Below are 22515 nucleotides of genomic sequence, written 5' to 3' on the forward strand. Positions count from 1 at the left end.
TATATATGTATACATATCTATATATGTGTATGTATCTATATATGTATGTATGTATGTATATATATATATATACATACATATATGTACACATATATGTATATATAGATATACATACACATACACATACACATACATATATATATATATATATCATTGTAGACGAAAATAAACCTAAATATACTAAACAACCACTATATTAAATACAGCACACTAAATTTTTTAAAGGTGAAGAGAAACCTAAATATACTAAACAACTATTGTATTAAATACACTACACCAACTTTTACAGGTCAAGAGAAACTTAAATATACTAAACAACTATTGTATTTTTATTAAGCAGAATTTTTCATTCAATGCTATTTAAGCATAACCTTGAATAGCCTCTTCTCAGATATCAAATATCTTTCCCAAATTGGAAACAATGGCTGCCATTTCAGTTTCCTGTTTGACTGTGAGCTCTCTTGCCTTCAACCGCCCATCCACACAAAAGCCCACCAAGTCTTTTGCTAAAAATGTCCTTCCAAAACCAAAGAGGAATAGGATTGATATAATGCTTATCAAGGCTTCGACCACTTCTAAATCTACTGAGCGCCGCGCTGCAAATTATCACCCAAACTTGTGGGACCATGATTTCATACGCTCCCTTAAAAATTCTTATGAGGCAACTCTTATACTTTCTACTTCAAAGCTTTGCTCTTTGTTTTTCTGTAATTTCTTTCGTTTGATTGATGTTATCTGTGTTTGGGTACAGTCTCCTTTTTATGCTGAACGAGCTGAGACACTGATTAACGAAGTGAAGGAGATTTTCAATGGAATGTCAACCCCGAATTCTTCTCTCCTCCAACGACTTTCCATGGTGGACAGCGTTGAACGTCTTGGAATCGATCGCCATTTTCAAAAGGAAATAAAAGAAGCTCTTGATAATGTTTACAGGTTTGCTTTCTTATATCAATCTTCAACAGAGAATCCTTAAGCGATGTATATATATGCGCTGAGTTAAAGGGTTGCAGGCATTGGAACGAGAAGAGCTTTAACGCAGATCTGAACACCACAGCCTTGGCACTCAAAATTCTTCGCTTGCATAGATATGGCGTCTCTTCAGGTGATCTTTCAGGATAACGTTAAACTTTTCTGTTTTTGCATGATATTGATATTTACATGTTTGGAGAACATCTAAGAATCCTGTGCACTCAAGTCCGAGATATGGTTTTTTTTGTTCAATTTTAGGGGAAGAGCACCAGTAGTCGTCATAGCTAATTTCGTACACTCACAGATTTTAAACGGTACATTAGATTTTGATTTTTTCTTTTAGTTGTCTTTGTATGCGACTTAACTGCTTATAGTTATTGATCTGGCTTCTGGGTACTAACGATGCACGCTGTGGAGTCAGTTATGCACACAAAGGTAAAAAAAGTACACATTTCAAAGTGTCGCCTGGTACCTAACTAAAGATGTTCCAGTAACTGTCAACTTAAAATTGCTATTACTTGTTGACAAATGTCCTAATAGTGGTGCACAAATGGGACAAATGTTCCAATAGTGGTGCAAAAATGGGCCAATTAATTACAAAAAATGATTGGCTATTGGTACAAAACAAATTTATTAATGGTGTTTTCACCATGACGACTATTGGAGGGTCAACATGACAATAAGGTGATGGTTATTGGAACTATGTTATATATTGGTGCTCTTCCCCTAATCATCACTCTAAATGCCAATTAGTTTAAAGGAAGTAAAATTTAATTTGATTTTATTGCTAAATTTTGATACTTTTAATTAATGATAAAAGTTAAGAATGAATAAATTTTTTTTTTTTGTTAGTTATGATTATTTATAGTTTAGCTGTTGTATTGGGTATTGATGTTGTGTATGTAACAATTTCTATACATTCTATTTTTTTTATCTTATCAAAAAGCTTGTTGGAAGCATCTGTGAGCCTTCTGAGAATTCAAGAAGGAGAGCAACCAGACAAGCAGACCATAACAAACATATAGTATCCTTCCAAACCTAACATATACAGTCTAAGATCATTAAAAAACTATAAAAAGTCTGGGTGGCAGATTCTCTACTGCCAAATTAACAGAGATTTTACTTGTTAAAGTCAAAATTAATCTTACGAGAGTCTAAAGAACAGTAAATATCTTTAAACAGAGCTCAATTAGGAACCTAGCTCGCAGTTTCATTGGAGACTTCAAGTTGTTTTAATATACATTCTATTGTTCATTCTATTTGATTGTTTTAATATCAAAAGTCATTTTTAGTAGTATGTGACTGATCCTACAATTGTAGATTTGACCTCTAGCTTTTTAAAATTTAATAACATTTATGTACTTATTTTAGATACCATCGAATATCATCCATATTTACAAAAGAAGCATGTAACTATTGCACCACTTCATACCTATAAAAAAAATGTAGAAAGAAACCATAATTTTTTTCTAGGATCCTCTTTCTTTTACTTATATACTCTAATGGCTAAGTGTTGCACCTCCTTTTATTAGATTTTGTTTAAATTGACATACACAGCTGGTGCAACATAACCAATGGTGATGGAAGAGTGGTCTTCCACTTGTAACAGTTGCAAGAAATTCTATTACTTGAGAACTGTTTCAGGAATGAATAGTTTTTAATTACTTTTATGTTTTTGTTTTGCACTCATTTTCATTAGCAAAGCCACCAGAGGAAAGTGCAACTTACAAACCATCGTGGACGACTATTGCAAAGATATAATTTATTTATTTATATTTTTTAGTGATTTTGAATTTGAATTTTTATTGATTATTTGGTCAAGTATCCAAACTCACATCATAAATGGTGCAATTAGGACTGTGCTCTTTTTGACTCTAGTTAAAAAGGTTTTAGCCAAGGATTTATGATCTCGTAAATGATGTATTAGATAATGTATATTCTCTATCAATGGATAATATTTATACTTCATTATTAACCTACTAATAATGTTTTTATATTTTTATTAGATTTTTGTAAATATAGAAATGATATTTCAAAAAAATAATTGAAAGTGTGCTAGAGAATTTTAAAGAGAAAGATGGGCAGTTCTTGAGTTCATATACTTAGTCAAAAGAGGAGATAAAATCAATATTAAATTTATTTTGTGCTTCACTCATTGCATTTCCCGAGGAGAAAGTCATGGATGAGGCTAAAGTCTTTGCATCTATATATTTAAAACAATTTATGCCAAAAATTGATGATGCCAATCTTTTACAAGAGGTATTCAATACATACATGTTAATAATTTTTCTTTTCAACATTTGTTAATTCTTTTTCTTAGTTATGCTAATTTTTTTTATATATTGTGCACCAGATAAAACTCAATTTGGAGTATGGTTGGCACACTAATATGCCTAGATTGGAAGCAAGGAATTATATTGACATGTATGGAACAAACACTTCATGGTATGACAAGAGGATTTCCAAGCAATGTCTCATAGTATTTCATTTTAAGTTTTTAAAATATTTTTTTTAAGTATGACACCACCATGTTTTCATGTACAGGATGACATGCATGAATAACAAGAAGATTTTAGATTTGGCGAAGTTAAACTTCAATATGGTGCAATCTATGCAACAAAGAGAACTTGAAGTACTCTCAAGGTTATTTAAATATGTATCGACAAAGTAACTATAGTTTTTTTTTGGCTTATATTTAAACTAATTAAAATTGGATTGCAGTTAATGTCCAGAAACAATAAAAATATGAGAAAAAGTGGGTTGATTGTTTAGTGATAGATCACCCTACCAAGAAGATGGGAGGTTGTAGCCTTGTTCCCTAGTTTGTTTGGAAAATAGTATAGTTTTAGAGACATACTAAGAGACCCATGCACCAAACGGTGCCTAGGAAGATGTTGAAACTTATTAGCGAGTCTTATAACAATCTTGGTAGAGCACCCAAGTGTGCACATGTGAGGTCCTATTTTTTGTGTTCTAATTGATCCATCAATCATAGAAAAAAATGGTGATGAAACTAAAAGATAAGTTAATAGAGAGTACATATGACACCGCTAAAATAAGTTTATATAATTTTCTTGTTTGTTCAGGTGGTGGATGGAGTCAAATGTGTAGTAACCCACTTAATCCAAAAACTCAACTGATTTTTTTTTTTTTTAATGTATAAAAATATTGATTTCTTATTCTTACTTATTCTTATTTATTTTTGATTCAATCACATACTCAGGTACATCTATCCAAATGAGATAGGCATCCATCCAACTGGGATGGGCATCTAACCATATGGGTTAGGCATCTATCCATACGGGACTAGGCATCTAACCATACGTGTTAGGCATCTAACCATACGGGTTAGGAATATGTCCATACAGGACAAGAGGTTTCATCTATCCAATCCGGGATAGGCATCTATTCATAATAATAGGATATGCTCTGGCCAGAGACTTTAGACTCATTAGGACCATCCGGGTCCTGAGCCACTCTCTAAAGACTACACTCCCCTACTAGGAGTGCACCGAGGTCGTCATCCTTAGGAGTATAAAAAAATAATTACATTAACAAGCTTGAGTTCTGCCTCGAAATTCAGCCTAAAGCCTCGAGAAGTCAAGCGAATCCATACAGGATTCCTTCTGAGTATGCATTGAATTAATTTTAACATTTCAATTATTATTTGCACCATTTGATTTAAAAGATCAAGGAGCTTCAAGAACCAACTACTCACCCATAACCAAATCCTAACCCCCATCCCCGAATGCTTGAGTATAAGGGACAACTCCGTCCCTAGACTGCCTACATACCCGTTTCAACACGGGATCAAGGCGTAAAGTATGTAGTTCTGATTTCTAACTATGGTTTAATGTAAATTGTTTGGTGGGTACGCAACCCTTTCTAGGGTCAATGTCCCAGACAGTTTCTCTGCGGTTGCTACCCACAATGGTAGCTCTATAGAAAAAAGGCTCAAGGTGACCTCATGCTTGTGGCCTAAAACAACTAGGTCCTATTTTCTATTAAATACGTCACCCTTAATCCATTATCATACTTTGAAAAAAAATCATCAAGATAGATAAATTCCAAATTATCACACATCGCCAAACCCTAATGGGGTTTTCTAAGGTTTAATTGAGCAGATGTAAATTCATTTAAAAATTAATCTTTTTAGATTATCGATCCAAGGGGGATTACCTGTCCCTTGGATTTTATCTTCCAAATGGCCCTTATTTCTCCTTGGCGATTTAGAGGGATGATGCCATAGATGTCGTTATTGCAGCTTTATTAGGCGTTAAGTGTAGTAGTTCAACACGACGACAATACCCGTAAGTGTGACCCAGAGGCACCATAGATACCGAACGCCACTAATTTTTGGTTCCAACTCCTCTTGTTTAGTTATCTAACTAGGAATTTAACTTTGAATTCATGAATCCTAAAAGAAGCAATATACCAATACAATTATGAAAAAGAGACTATTATATACAAGGAATTATCGCTTGAATTTAAAAACTAAACTATGAATTTTACGTAATTGAGAGGAACATAAACATCAACTACTTGGAATAGTATTTTCTCCGAAGGAAAGTTATGATAATTAAAAATTCGAAAACTTAAACTAAATACATGAAATTACTAATTGCTTGGAAACCATGATACTTTCAAAGATAACTTATGAAAAAGATTTGAATTACTTGCAAGATATAATTGTTTTGGATAAACCATTATGCAATAAGTATGAATCCTAGTACTGGTTTGCTTGAAAAAAATTAAATGATTGAATAGCAAGAATTTGGAAATGAATTTTAACACCTACTTGTTTCAAGTGAAAAGTACTTAATAATAATCCCAACTAATTCTCCCATATGAAGTAATACAAATTTCATCTACAAATGATAACACTACTTTAAATGTGAATCCTAATACTTGAAAGGTACTAAATTGCTTGAAATAGAATTTAAATTATCAAATAATTATATTTTGGAAATGAATTTAATACTCACTTGTTGAAGGGAAAAGGAAACAACTATTCAACAATAAGCTTCAAATTAACCACATTATTCTTAGTTACTAATTGTTTGAAAAAGAGATTAGACAAGAGTGTAAACACTTGCTAGTTAACCAAGTAAATAATACTAAGTTTCCTAATAAACAATTCCAATCAATAAATTTCTAGTTGCTTTTGAACTAATACCTTTGCAAGATTATAAAGTGATAACTAATTACTCCTTCCACTTGAAGTAACGTTAACTTTATTGTTGGATACATTCTACAAATAATAGTTCTTTATCAATTTCAAATACTTCAAAGGGAGCTAATGTTTTCTCCTTAAATTAGCCTCAATTAGAATTGTTATTTAATTTTCTAAGTGATCACGGAATAGGTTTCTTGAAACTCATTTGCTAAAACAATTTCAGTTTTGAATAAACTCTCTTTGCATCCTAATTAATACTATTACCATATGAATATTTAACTATGCAATTTACCTCTAATTTTAATGTCAATTAAATTTATCCTTACTAATTACTTGTATTATTAAGTGTAAATTTTCCTTTTTACTAGTCTTATGTTTCTTTTAGCTAGAAGGTAAATGATTTTAACTATTAAAAGAAGTGACTATTCGCAATGCCTTATATACTCATATCTTGGAATCTAATAAAGAAACAAATCAAATAATCAACCTTTCAAATTGAGGCAAAAATTTGTCTAACATTAACTCATATTGTTGAAATACCTAAAAGGGTTACTATGAATCTAAACACATCTACTTGTTAGGTAAATTCCTTTAACATTTGATGCTTGTACTAATTGAAATATACAAAAGATAGTTTGGAGTCCAAAAATTAAAAATAAATAAATAAAGAACTTAGATATTTGAAATGTATTAAATGTCTTGGGAAAATCTACTTACTACTAGGTACAATTTGAGACTAAATAGAGACACTTGAAGAAGAAAAAACCAATACTATAGAATAAGTGTATCATTAGTGAAATATCATTTTCCCCCCTAAGGGATTAATCACCTCTTAATTTTTTCTTTAATAAACAAACTTTACTATACACTAAAGAATAAATCTCTTCTTATAAGAGTAGGTTACAAATTAAATTTCAACTATATTGACATAAATAAATTTTAATTACCAAATTCTAATGAATAAATTTTAACTAAATAAACCCCTTAGTATATATACATAAAATAAATTTTAATTGTAAATCCTAATTGTATTTTACTTTTAATAAGGCCAAAATTCATTCATTCAACAATTATTAAATTATAATTTAATTCACTCAACTCGAATCAAAGCAAATCAATTTAACATTAACAAGATGTTATTTATAATCAATTAGTACCAATTTTAAGACAACATATACCAATATTATTTTATATCCTAAACTTATTATAGTCAACTATATATAATATATCAATTATATTAATAATTTATTAATAACTAAATTAAAAACAAAATTATAAAAATAACAACAGCTATAACAATTGATATAACATGGATACTTACATATTTTTTTAATGTATTTATCTATATATATTGATTTGATCTGAGTTTATAAAAAAAAAAAAAACAGAGATAGACTTGGGAATTAAATAATATATTCACTAAAAGATATAATTAATTCACATAGAACAATAAGTGAAAGAAAATAAATAAGTAAATAAATAATTTTATCTCTGATGCATTCTGAGATGGGTAAATTTTTTTTTTTAAGTTTCTCAGAGAAGTGATATTATTCAAGGAGAAAGAAAAACACATGTTCCCAGGGAGCTGCAAATTTTTCTGAATAGATGAACAAGTATATGTTCACAGAAAAATAATTAAATTAATTCGCAGAGAGAGTAAAATTTATTTACATGGAAGGAAAGATTATATTCACAGGTGTTTACGCAAAGGAACAATTTTATGCTTTATGCTCACAAAAAGAGTAAAACAAGATCTATACACAAATGAATAAATTTATATTAACAGAGAATATTTATTCACGGAAAAATAATAAATAAGAGAAGTAATATTTATACACAAGTAATCATATGCTCACAGAAATAAGTTTATTCACATGAAAGTAATAAAATAAACAAATTAAGGATTTATACACAGATGATCAACATATATTCACAGAAAGATAAGTTTACTCACATGGAGATAATTACATATGGAAAATAAGATTTTTTTTTTTACAAAGATCTTTTCTAGATTTTAAAATTCAAGAAAGCAAAAGCAAAGATTTGATTTTTTTTTCTTTTTCTCTAAAACAAATTAAATATATAAAAAGAATATTCATATGCATTTTTCTGAAAAAGAACTTTTATCTGTGTATTATTTTTTTTTATTTAGTTATTTTTATTTATAATGAAAGTAGATTTTCTTTTGATTAATCTTTCTAAACAATTAAGATGAGCACTTTTTTTTTTTATATAAATGAAGATTCCAGAGAGACAAAATCTATATATAAAAAAAATTACAAAATTTTCACATGTAAATGAGAGAATGCAAGGGACGAGTGTTAGTTTTAATAAGCAGAGAAAACATACTAAATGAAACTAAAGCAGATATAAACACATAACAATTCATAACAGGAGTTTAACGTGGTTCACCACTAAGTGGCTACGTCCACCAGAAATGCAAGGAAACTTATTCATTAAACAATATCCATTACACAGTACATTTTGTATGGACTGCACACAACCATTTATATAAACATATCAAATATGAAATGAGGAGTCTGGAGAAGTGGAATGGTCATGTGACCATTGGGCTTCATATTCCCAACAATCTCCCCCGTGAAGGCCAACTAGCACAGCCATGCACTGGCATCCCTGCTTTCATTTTCGAAATTCACATTACAACTAGCCTGCTAGATTTTAGCTTCGCGATCTTCTGCTCACATACACTTCGGATTAATTTTCTCCAAAGCACATCAGACTGAATGACATTACAATTAACTCCCAATATATCTAAAACATTGAAAAAATCATTAACTGGTTCTAAAATGAACCCTTCATCCTGAAATGAATCCTTCAGATCATCAGTACTCCCCCGTGATAGAAAAATGGAAGACATGTCATCTTTCTCTAATACCATGAGTGATGAGGCCAGGGCAATAATACCAACAAAAAAATTCTAGTTTTAGAACAATCATAGTATTCCTGCCAAAATTGATTATATCTTCCCCTGCCGTTAGGTGTGCCAGGGCCCCGAAGTATGATTTGCTATCAGAATTCTCATACCTACCATAGGAATTATTACAAACATACCTACCATAGGAATTATAAATATAGGGAAATACGCCTTTGTTGGCAATTGTCACAAAAACCAACAACTTACACAACTCTTTATCATTTCTATTAGCCAACTGGAGAACCTCAGCGACGAGATACTCTGAAACGGAAACCATATAGATAGGAGCCCCAGTGCCTACGCGCTCTTCATATTTCCCTGTCTTGAGAAAGCGAGTAATTCGACCTACCTCTTCGTCAACCTCATGGTCTTGATGGTGGGTATATAGCTGCCACTGCCAATCTGAGAGAGAAACCTCCTTTTGTAATTGATAAGCATTCTACCCAGAAGTGGGTGGCGGTGGAATTTGAACAACAGGTACAAAATTAACACCTGTCTGTTTGTGGGCAAAGAAACGTCTGTTATTATCAGACCACAGATTGTCCTCCTCCAGTCTCACAATTTCTATCACAACACTGGCATATAGTAACGCCTTCACGAAATCATTGCAAGCATAAACGCAGCCCACACTTGGATCTTTATCGTTACTAACCTCTATCATACTCACACCGTTATTCTTCTCCAAATGAACCATCTTAGATGGTGATCTTTCATGTAAATTCTTTGTTATAGCATCCATTACCGTAGTCTTCTTGTTATCCATGTTTTCCCCAAGCACCATTATGAAGGAACTATTGAAACGCCTAGTTGAAAATTCCCGCTCACTCTGCAAAGAAGTAAAATCAAGCTTATTTACTGTGATTTCCTTCCCGTAATGTCCAGGTTGACCTTTGTAAATGGCTCTAAAACCGCCTTGCCCGAGCGTCTGCACATCATCAAATGATTGGCTTGCAGCCTTGAGGGGGCGGTAAGTGAACTTCCGCAGATGAACCAAAGTCACTTCTTTCTCCACCGGACTGGAATCTCGAGTCTGAATTCCCTTCACTCTCCTGAGAAGGAGCACCACATCTAGTTGTACCACAAGTACACTCTCCTCAAAAGCCTATAATTTTGTGATCAAATTATCTTCATCCTTACACGCCCTCACACGCTCCAACTCTCCCTCAACCTCAGGGAAAGTATCCCTTAAATATTGCTCGTGTTCTTTTGTCATGATGCCCTTGGTGGTGTCGAAAACCCCAAGTAGCTTGTCGCCCAAAGAACTATGTAGGTCAATGAGGGTGTCAAAGTTGTGACTATTACTGCCAGGCCTGAAGAAGGCTCGCACCATCGATTTCAACATATGTTGTGAAAGCATCGAAGAAGTAACCTCAAAAAGACGTGAGGTTGCCAAGTTGTCGAACCTAGAAATGTAGATACGCTCTATTCTCGTCACATAAAACCAAGAATCCTCCTTGGCACCGATCAATGAAGACTGGGAGCAATCGTGGGAAGCAACCAAGTCCCCTTTACCGTGAGCACAGAGGGAACCAACAACAATGAAGGCCTTGAATTGCGTTCTATGCCATGCCCTTGTTTGCCTTGGCTCTTCAGTTTCTACGGTTGCCATGGCCACTTCTGGAGAAGGGGGAATCTCCATCTTGGCATTACTCTAAACCTTGGATTCAAGTTTCTCCTTCACACAGCTCTTCTCAACTTTGGGCTGCTCATTATCCACGGTGACACTATCATCCACATCCATCCAATTAGGGTGGTGAACCTTATCTTCCTTCTCTCCTTGTGACGCCTGAAAATGTTTGGAGCGATACCCATTATCCTGAGCTCCTGTTAATGGACGCTTCTGTTTCAAACTAGAAAACTACCTTTTATCTTGCACTTCTTCATCCAGGTCCATAGGCTCATAAGCTTCTATGAAATTATCTGTGCAAAGGTTGTCATCATCATATGAGTTTCTCTTTATTTTTACCAAGACCATGCCATCTACAGAGCTCTCTGAAGCCACCATTTCTTCCAAGCTTCCTTGCCCTGCTACCTCACTCCAATCTGCACCCTCCTCATCCTGGGAGTCAACAACAAATTTAGCTTGGGTCTCCAATGGCACACACCCTTCCTTCTGCAATCTCTTGAGTTCATCCTCTTCAACAACAACCTCTTTTCCAACATCTTTCTGCTAGGAAATTCCAACCAATGCATCATGGGGTTCAACCTTCACCACACGAATGCCAACAACTTCCCGACCATTAACAGTTTGGCCAATAAGTGCCAAGGCTGGCTCTAGGGGAGAGCAGATAAGAATCCCAACATCCTTTCCTTTCGCTGGATTCTCCTTGTCAATTGAGTCCCCCTCTTTCTTCCAGCCATCCCACCAATGTACACGGCGCTTGAAGCATAGTTTTACATGGAACATAAAACTACCATAGAAGTTATAAGATTTACCTTCTCCTTCTTCCTCCATCTCTGCTCAAGCCAACATGGCTCTGATACCAATTGTTAGTTTTAATAAGCAGAGAAAACATACTAAATGAAAATAAAGTAGATATAAAAACATAACAATTCATAACAGGAGTTTAATGTGGTTCACCACTAAGTGGCTACATCCACCAGAAACACAAGGAAACTTATTCATTAAACAATATCCATTACACAGTACATTTTGTATGGACTGCACACAGCCATTTATATAAACATATCAGATATGAAATGAGGAGTCTGGAGAAGTGGAATGGTCATGTGACCATTAGGCTTCATATTCCCAACAACGAGAACCTGGATTGTCGAAGCTTGATGCTAAGTCCAATCTTCCAGCTATCCTTCTTAGATCCTTTCTTGTAGCTTCATGAAAAATTCTTCAACCAAACTTAAAAGAAACCTACTATACAAGTGACTACCAAATTCTACTTCTACCAACAAGAACAAGAACTCTAGAAAATTTCTTTTCATTCCCAAACTATGAACTCTTTTTTTGAAAGATATGCATACATTATATAGAAAAGATGCACCAATTCCACTATCAAGATAATTAATTGAAAATGGAGGTTCTTTTCTAAAATTGGTTTCATGCAAAATTGATTGATCACTTGGTGGAGGAGTTACATGCAAGAATATGCAATTTGAATTTTACCTCTAGAAGCTTCTATTTCCTCCTACGACATGTGCTAAATTAACATATTGAGAAAATAAGAATTTTCAAAATTAATTTCATGCAAAATGATTGTTGTCATAGTGGGGGTTACACTTGACCATGCATTTGAAATTCAAATTTGAATTCTCCCCCAAAAATGCATTTTGTAACTCCTTTGTCATAAAAATGCCATGAATAGAGTTATTCTTGTCATAGAATAATTTTGTAACTCCCATGTCATATATTTGCTAAATATAATATTTATTCTTTAATATTTTAAATTTTAAATTTCTTTTCTAGAATCTTCTTATTTCTCCTACACCATGTGCTCAATTAGGATATTGAGAAAATAAGCAATTTTCAAATAAATTATGACCTCATGTGTGTGTCACCACTTAAATTCCTTTTTATTTAAAAACTTCAACCTCATTTCAATTTATCTTTTCTTTCTAACATTACTCATAAAATTAATATTATAATAGTAGTAGTAGTAGTAATAATAATAATAATAATAATAATAATAATAATAATAATATTATTATTATTATTATTATTATTAATAACAAGTCATATCAAGGTCCAAAAAGAGGGTTATGACAAAATGTGCCTCAATTAGATTTTATTCGCAAGTGATATGTGGAATTTTACTTTTGGGTTGCGGGAGGGTGTATAGAACCAAAGTATTATGCTTTTAAAATTGGCTTTGCAAAAATTTGTTCTCTTGCAACAATTATGTATGATATATATAACACATATGGGACACTCAAGGAGCTCAAACTCTTCACAAATACAGTTAAAAGGTGAAAAATAATATCTAAAAGTAGCCCTACAATGTTAATTGAAATGGTTATTGATAGTAAGGATATTTTAGAAATAAATATTCTTTTTAATAATATCATTATATGTTTTTATTATGTTAGATGGGATCCATCTGCTATAGATTGCCTTCCTGAGTATATGAAAGTTGTCTTCATGACTTTTTATGAAATGATGAATGATTTGGCACAAGAGGCAACAAAGACCCAAGGTCGAGATACAATTGACTATGTGAGAAAAGTTGTAAGTACTTGTAAATACTATATTAATCTTTTAAAGTGTTGGAAAATTTCCTTTCATGTAGAAAAAATAAAAGTTTATAAATGATGAATATGTAATGTAGTGGGAGATATTCTTGGATTCTTTCATGAAAGAGGCAGAGTGGATTTCTATTGGTCATATACCAACTTTTGAGGAGTATTTAGAGAATGGAAAAATTATTGCTGGTGGAATACTTATTCTACAACCTCACTTAACATTGGATGCACTACTTCTTGAAAGGCTTCTTCTAAAAACTAATTTTCCTTCAAGGTTCATGGATATTTTAGCAGTGACTTTTCGATTAAGCAGTGATATTAATAGTTTCAAGGTATGATAGAAAAAATACTAACTCAAATATTTTTGTATAAATCCCTTTTCTTTTATGGACAAAGAACTAAATTAAAATTATAATGTGTGATATCATACAAGTTGAAGCTGCTAGGGGTGAGAAAGCTTCAAGTGTAGTATGTTATATGAGAGGTAATCCTCAATCGACAGAAGAGGAGGCCTTGGATTATCTTAATTCTTTAAAGGAGAAATTACTCAAAGAACTAACCTGGGAATATTTCAATTCAGATGACATACCAACATGTAGTAAGGATCACGCAATTTCTATATCAAGAGGGTTTCAATTATGTTATAGAGAGAGGGATGGCTTCACTAATTCCATGAAAGATACAAGAGACCATATTATGAAAATATTGGTTCAAAATGTTCCATTGTAATTTAAACTCTTCATTGATTATAATTGTTAAGATTGTAAGGAAATGTATTACTTGTAGGTTGATAATTCCATAATAATAAATTGGTTTTAATAGTTGATGATTGCATTGCCTAGAAGAATTCTTGAATCATATCCTATACTTTTTACACATTTAATTAATGTAATTCTTTTGTCAATATAATTTGTGTAGTGTAGATTTAGTTGACAAATAATACATTTCTTACCAAAAAATTTGTAAACTACATTTAAGAAAAGTAATACTTTTGTTTTCAATGTTAATAGGAAGTCCAAAAATTTAAACAAAAGTTGTAAAAAATGTTTAGTATGTTTTAACTTTTTGAGATTAAAAACCTTTTGGATCTTTAAACTAGAAACTCTTACTTTCAAAATGTTAAACTCACTAGTTCAAGTATCAGTTTTTACACATGTAAAAGTGATAAATACTCGATTTATTAAATAAAAAAAAGAAACTTGAAATTTGACTTTTAATCTACTTATTCATTGAGAAAGGTATTAAGGTTTCTCTATATTACTACCATTAAATTTGACATAATTCTATTATATCCCATTAAAATTGAAAAAAAATTGAAGCAATTTATAATAATATTAATTTATTTTATATAAAAGAGAGTGAACATTGTTGTAGAAGTTCTAATTATTAGATTAACATTATAAAATAGGAATTTGCATCCCTATCCACATACCTGCTAGTCCATTGCAATGACAACCCTACTTTGTTCTTACATATCCGCAAGATCACTAGTCACAAGCAAAACATTTTAGTGTTGGTCCTTAATTAGAGGCTTTCCCAAGGAATCATTTTAGTTGGAGGGTATGAGACTCAAAAAAATGATTACCAAAATGTAGAATCAAAATAAGTTCCATTAATATGTTAGAGGTGTTATTCAAACTACTTATGTGTTATTATATTTACTAAATATTGTTTATCCTTATAAATAATAGTACTGTAAAACCCTACTTATAATCAAATTTCATAAAATAAGGATGAGAGATGAGATTGAAATGAAATTAGGCTAGTAGTAAAAATTGATGTCAAATTAACCTTTTGAAGTTAATGTTGGAGTTGCAAAAGATTAGAAAGTGTTGGGAAAAATAATTAAAATAAATTCTAGATGCACACGATAGTTTCTATAAATTTATAAAATACTAACATGAATCTCCACATGCACTAGTGATCCTTCAATAATTATACTTAACTATCTACATGTTTTAGTGACCCTTTTAAAATTACAACATTCTTTTAGTATTAGAACCTATAGCTTAGTTTACATATTTTCCTATTATTTTTATATATTTTGATGAATGTAGAGGTTATTGTTGTCACAAAAAATTTCATCCTTGATAAGGCCGACTTCCTCTTCAATCCAAATGTAGAGTGTTGGACCAACCCAACACTAGTAAAACTAATCTATGATCTGATAGGGAAAAGGGAGAGAGAGAAGATTTGCTTGAAAGAAGGGAAAGAGGTTTGCAACTAGACTGAAATGATGATCTTCCCTACCTATAGTTGCACAAAACATCAATAAAACTGCCTCGAGTATACACATATTTTTATCGTAATCAGCCACCTAAGTGCGAGTGAAGCTTGGAATTCTATGAAATGAGGAGAGGAATTGAGCTTAGTTCCTCTCCTCATTTCATATAATTCCAATCTTCACTCGCATTTAGGTGGCTAATCAGGATAGAAATATTTGCATACCTGGGAAAGTTTTATTAGTGTTTTGTCCAGTCATAACCAGGGAGATCACATTTCAGTCTAGGTGCAAACCTCTTTCCCTTCTTTCAAGCAACCCTTCTCTCTCTCTCCCTTTTCCCTGTCAAAATCCATAGATTAGTTTAAAACCAATGTTGGGTTGGTCCAACACTCTGCATTTGGATTGGAAAGGAAGTCAGCCTTCTCCAGAGACTCAACCTCACACTTGGAGGTCAGTTTCATGTTTCACAAGGTTGTTGAGAACAAGTGTTCAATAAGGGTGCAAACTTTTGTGACAAAAGTTTTTGGCATGCCCAAAAAGATGAAAAGACCCCTGACTGCTTACTGCCAATTTAGTATGCATAAGCAAAACTCAGATCGGTTATCTTCAGGGGGGTTGACACAAAAGGGTCAACTTTTTGGTGACTCGGAGGGGACCCTAAGCCTGCTTAGGGAAAGACCAGGTGTCTCTAAAATGATTCCATTGGGCATAGAGTCAAGGCATGAAAAAAATAGATACTTCTTTGCCCCTATAATCCCGCAAAATATCAAAATTTTACCATTCTGGATAATAGCCTATGCACATGCACTTGGAAAACTGAAAAAATGACTAATATTTACATTGCTAAAATAAGTGGCAGATGATGCCTTTTGCCTTTGTCAAAGAGGAACCTTTTAAAGGAGTTGATCTCCTTTCTGCCATAGTTGCAGTCACCAGCCAACTGCAACAATTGAAGTATCTTGTATGCATACAACAAAGCATACAAGTTGTTGATGTGGTGAGAAGAAAACTAACCATTTACTTTGTTTTCATAGGGAATCTCCATAAAACAAGCCTCTGAAACACATGGAGGCACAATAAATGTATGCTCAACAACAAAAAGAAGATGCATTAGGGGTAGGCCATTATTAGATCCAATTCTTGCAGAAGAGAAGGAAACCTCTTCACACAAAGGGAGAGTCACTACTATCATAGCTATTGTGCTCCTAGTATGAGTTGAAAACAAAAGAAAAGGCCACAAAATCACATGGGGATGACAAGTATACCATATCCCTATCTTGATCTGCATAAGGGGGCTCCTTAGACATATCAAAGTGGAAACTGTGAAGCTCGAGCAAGCTGTCAAGTTGAACAACAAAAGGAATATTTGCATGGTCAACATGTGTTGACCAACCTCATTGATCTTGGTATGTTGGTCCCAAGTAAAACATTTGAGATCAGAAACCCTATCCCTAATGTCAAAAGAAACATTTTTCATATTGGATGAATGCCTCCTATTCAACATCATTACATTTAGGGACAGGGGAGAACCATCATACATCACATGTGTTGATATCTAGCTCATCAGCACAAACCTCAAGCTCATGAGACACTTCATAGGAAGACTTAATATCTTTAGAGTGTCTCTATGTTTATGTTCTTTCTTCTTCTTGGTGACAAACTGTAGCTACCTATATACCTAATACAAACTGAGCTAGTTCTAGTTTAGGCTTTCTTATATGTTGCCTGATAGCTGGTGTGTCTATCTGTAACGTCCTAAAATTGCACCCCTTACAATTTTTGACTGCTTTTGGGTCTTAGCCTTAGTGTTTGCACCTCTTAGCCTAATCCAAGACCTAATTATGCTAATACATACCAAAAACTTCATACAATTCATTAATATACCCTTCCTGCACCTCGATCTTGCCCCAAATTAGGGCATGACCAAGGTGTGGAGCTCTGGTCCTCCTTAATGGGGACCTATCTTGGACCCCTCTCCCTCTCCTACCTCAAATTTGAAGTAGAAAAATCCCCCTATGTCAGCTCATGTTAAAAAATTAGTCAATTAATCCTACGGGCAAGTATATAAGAGGGATATCCCCTCTCATTTGACAATCATACACAATCATTATCAAGCATTCGAGCATTCAAGAGATCAATAATTAAAGAGAAATTGAGCATTTTCAATCCTCCTTCAAGCTTTCGAGAAGCAATAGAGTCAATATTTCAAGCATTGAAGAGGAGATCATCATTCTATACCATGAAATCATAATTCCATGTGGAGGCAAGCAAAAATTCACAAAGAGGTATAAGCATTTCATTTTCAGACAATTCAACATCCTCTCAAAGAGGAGGATTTCTACTTTTAGTAAGAAGAATAATTGTTAGTTCCACAAGTTATTATCTTAGCTGAATTTTTCATTCATCATCTTCACATTTTAATTTGATTTCATGTACTAGCATTACTTCATAGATTAATATGCATGACAAATACAATAATTGAACATAATAGATAGTTATTCAAGGCTCTTCAACCATATTTCAAGTTATGCGAACATGTTGGCACTAATACATTTAGCTTAAAATTTCGACAGAGGTTTCCGATGGAGAAGGTATATTGTGATCAAACTTGATTTTTTTTTTTTAAAATGCCCGATTTCATCAGAATTCCGACGATAATTCAACATTTGGTTTCGACGTAGAAGAAATTGGCAATGACATTAGGGTTTTTTAAGAAAAAGTGCCTGCATTCGTTGAAATTCCGATGACCGCGTGCATTACTTAAAAAAAAAAGAAAAGACCAAGTCATTTCATAAATCCCGCCTCTCATTCGTCCCAATATCATTGATTGGTGCCTTTCTGCGAAGGAAGAAGCATCTGAGCCAGCAAAGGCAAAGGCGGAGTCAAGGGCTGGTGGTCGGTGTGGAGGGAAAGTGCCTTAGTCTCGTGCATGTATCTAAGCTCTGGTCCGTCCGCTCTGCGTCTAGTAAGTCCCCGACTATTTGGTTGGTTTTTTAGTATGGTGTTTGGAGTGTATGGTCTATAATGCTATCTGTAGCCCTATAGCTCCCTCCTTCAGCTGGAGTGAGATGACACCAGCAACTGAAGTTGACCGAGCTTTAAACCTGTACATATACTATTGCTTAAACTTTAAATCAAAATACTTCCATGGCCAAGGTTTAAACTTTAAACCTGTACATATACTATTGCTGTCCATAACTGAGAAATAACTACGAAAGCCTAGATGAGCTGTTGTTTCTCAATTTATATGGATATATATGTGTTGGTGTTTCCTACTGGTTCTTAGATGTTCCCTAAAGAACAGTCATATCTTCATTAGTTTACTAATTTGAAAGAAATTAGGAAAGGTCTAGTACTAGCTTGTAGAGTCACTATAAAAGTTTTAAAAGAATATTGTGATTTACCTTCCTCTAAATGTGTTACTAGTATAGGGAGATCCTCTGTCTTCTACTTCCTTGATCTTCTTGAGACCTATTCATTCTTATAGTATGTAGTTCAGTTAATTCATATATCATACTAAAAACCCCATCTTCATTATTTTCATCATTGATCTTTGAGAACAGATTCAAAAAATTCATATTATTTATAGAGATATATGTCTTCTTCTACTACACCCCTCCATGATATTGCATTAGTCATGTAGACTAATTTAAAAATTGTGTTCTTACAAGAGCAATTTGAAGTGATGTGGCAAAGCTTGTTACAAATATAGTAGATTATAGTTTTGGATCGAGGCTTGGGATACTTGCACTTGCAAAGGTAAGTGTGTTCAGAGCATGAAAATGATGATGATTAAAGGATCACTTACAAAAAATGAGTTTGTATTTTTTGTGAGAGTAATGCTTGTGACTAAAGGGCTAGCAACCAAAGGGGCCAGTTTAAGGAAAGTAAGGATCACGAGACTTGTTTTATTGCTTAGTAAAATTTTGAATATATTTGTTCTGATTGATGAAATGAATTATTTCAATTTGAGCCATATCAATGAGATGAATCAAAGAACAAGTAGCAATAATTGTTGGTGTAATAGGGATATTACCTAGCTACTTCCACTATTAGGTCATTTTTATGCCTTATCATTTAAGTTTACTTAAGGTATACATAGGATACTTATCACTTTATGTCTCATATCATAAGATTAAGATACTTTCATAATATGATGATATCGTACATGTCTCATCTTGACCTATATAATCAAGGGGTTCTATTTATAATCTCATTCATTCATATTGTAAACTTGCATTCATTGATAGAAATATAGTTTATTTGGGTCATATTGATCTTCTCATTTTGTTGTGCTTTCCATTAGACCTCTAGATCTTGGGTGGCTATATCCATAGTCAAATCTTAAAATATTTACCTTTCTAGATTCTATAAAAGAAATGGTTTTATCAAGAATATCATATGGAATAGCTTCTAAATATTTGCATTTGATAACAATATTGTTAGAGCATTTTTCTTTATAGGAAAATAATCTAAACTAGACTTTTTTTTTCAAGCTAAGACAAAACAAAGTAAGGTAGTACAATAATCACTTTCTCTAAATTGAGATTTTTTGGCAAAATTTTCCAAAAAAATCTCTAGTCAGATAAACATACTTTCTCACTATCTTCCCCTCCATATAACCCCTTGGATCAAATAAGGGTATAATTCTGAATGCTCTCAAGTTATACATAGTAATATCTTTGTCACATTGTTTTAAGTTTCATATCTCATGGCAGTGGTTACTCTTGTCATATGATTGCTATTGTGTAGATGGGTCCTTGAGCCCTGGTTTAATCCCATTTTTTTTAATCTATATCAAAGATATTCTTGGCATCAAAGATATCTATACAGTTGCATGCCATCAAGACTGTATCTATTTGGAATGCATTACCCAAACACTGCAATCGATCACTCACACACGAAGTTCCACGAGTGTGATCTTTTTGAAATCCTAATATGATTTCTATCTTGTCAACCTCTAGAGGAGCCACTTGAGTTGGCCCCACCCAAACCAAGATCCATTCTTCCCACTTTTCAAGATTGTATTTCTCTTCACTATCTTGCAGTTTCCCTTGTGAATTTTCAATTATAGTGTAGAGTTCTTCATGGAGGACACCACCACATCGTCTAGAGTCTATGCTTTAATTTTTTCTTTGATCCCATGGAGGCCAATAGTCCTTTATTTGAGGAAGTGCTTCCTGAATAGTCATTGTGGGGAGAGGTAATTCTTGTGGTTGCTCTTTGATTGGGAGATTGTGTACATAACCTCTTGGTCTTTTGAAAGCTGACAATTATACTTCGAGTCCGTCAACTCTTGTTCCACACTATAGAAATCTTTGGATATTGACTTCCAAATATCCCTAGGTGCAAAAGTATCATTCTCATAATAGAAAAAAGGTGCTCCTTGCACGAACACATTGATTTCCTCCAAGCATGGCGCAATAGGTTTCACAGGAACTCCAAAACCAGTTAGACCCTCCGAACATAAATTAGAGGCATCACATCAGACACTCTAGACATTGTTTGTTTGTATTGCATACTATCTATCTATTTATCACCCTTAAACACTTTCCTCTACCATTCTCCAATTGCTCTCTTCTAGGCAGCAAATGAGCTTGTTTCCATGTCATTCAAGATAATGTCTGCTTTCTTTCTTTTAGGAAATTTGCATGCAAGAGACTCTTCAACTTGTATGTTCTGCTTTCGTACAGATATAAATTTTAATTCATGCTGAGATAATACTTAAATTAAATAAGCAATTGTAAAGAAAAAATTTAGTCATTCGATGTTACATATTATCTGATGGAAAGGTCCAAGACAATTCTTGGAGAAAGGAAACATCATTGATAATCATTTTTTGCAAATAACACTGAATCAAATAAATTAAAAATGTTTCATGTAATTTTTAAAAGTAGAACTCGTTCAATGCTTTCATGCACCGACGGAAAAGCCGTTCGACCCACATCATCTCTCGTCGTCAGAATTTCGATGACCACTAATGAAACGCCCGACAAGGATGTTGTGCATCCGACGGCACTCCTCTGTCGGAATTTTATACTTTGGTGTCGGAATTCCGATGACAGCCCAAGATGGCGACGGTATTCATTCGCGAAATGAGCATGCATGGTGGCCATCAGAAAGGTTGTGGTAATGTCGAAATTGCGACGACCATGAGGATAGTCGAAACTTCCGACATAAAGTTTTTGACGGCCGTTTTTGTCAGTAGTGCGACGAAATGTGGTCGGAAATCCGACGATTGGCCGTCAAAATCTTGACCCAAATGTACTAGTGTGGGATAAAAAATAGTTGGTTCGCTCAATGTGTGTATTTCTTATATGAATTTGGTGTTTGTATTGATCATCTTCGTTCTAATATATTTTCTATAAATTCTCACTATATATTGATAAGCGATGTTTATCTATAGGTTCAGGGATGAGATTTATAAAGTCTATATAAAAAAAACTTGGATAAAATACACAAAGCCATTGCCAAATAAATGTATCACTATTTTAAATATTTATTCATGTAGAAGATGCACACATTATTCCTCCCAAGTACATTGGGCTTACCTTTGATTTGAGATTTCTTTTAGGTTACTTATAGTTATACTCTCATTTTTTTTGTATGATATCAAATCACTTTATCCTAGGAGATCTATGTGTTTGTAGACTTTGCAATAATGAACAATTATTAGCAAAACATTTTGTATTTAGATGTCCAATGTATAATTTAATCTGGGACAAGTTTTACTACCTACTAAGAGAAAAATATGGTACTTTAAGAGATTTTATAAATTATAAAGATCAAATTGTGTACAACTCAATTAATTAGAGAGACGACTCATCACTAAATCTACATTCTTGAGAATTTTCAATACAACTCTTTGTCTCAATACTGACCTTCAAAAAAGAAACTTGAATTTTTAGATGTGTAAACAAATGTGTTATAATTTACAAGTATTCTTATAACATTATAAAATATAATTTTGTTATACTCATATTAACCCAATTTGCAATAATACATAAATTTGAAATT

General features: G+C 33.1%; 1 pseudogene; it reads left to right on the forward strand.

Moving 5' to 3' along the window:
* The first annotated feature begins 421 nt into the window (after positions 1-421).
* LOC131067926 (alpha pinene synthase, chloroplastic-like) lies at positions 422-21755 on the forward strand (annotated as a pseudogene).
* Positions 21756-22515: the final 760 nt, after the last annotated feature.

The sequence above is a fragment of the Cryptomeria japonica genome, chromosome 6, assembly GCF_030272615.1.
Source record: "Cryptomeria japonica chromosome 6, Sugi_1.0, whole genome shotgun sequence".
NCBI classification, from domain to species: Eukaryota; Viridiplantae; Streptophyta; class Pinopsida; order Cupressales; family Cupressaceae; genus Cryptomeria; species Cryptomeria japonica.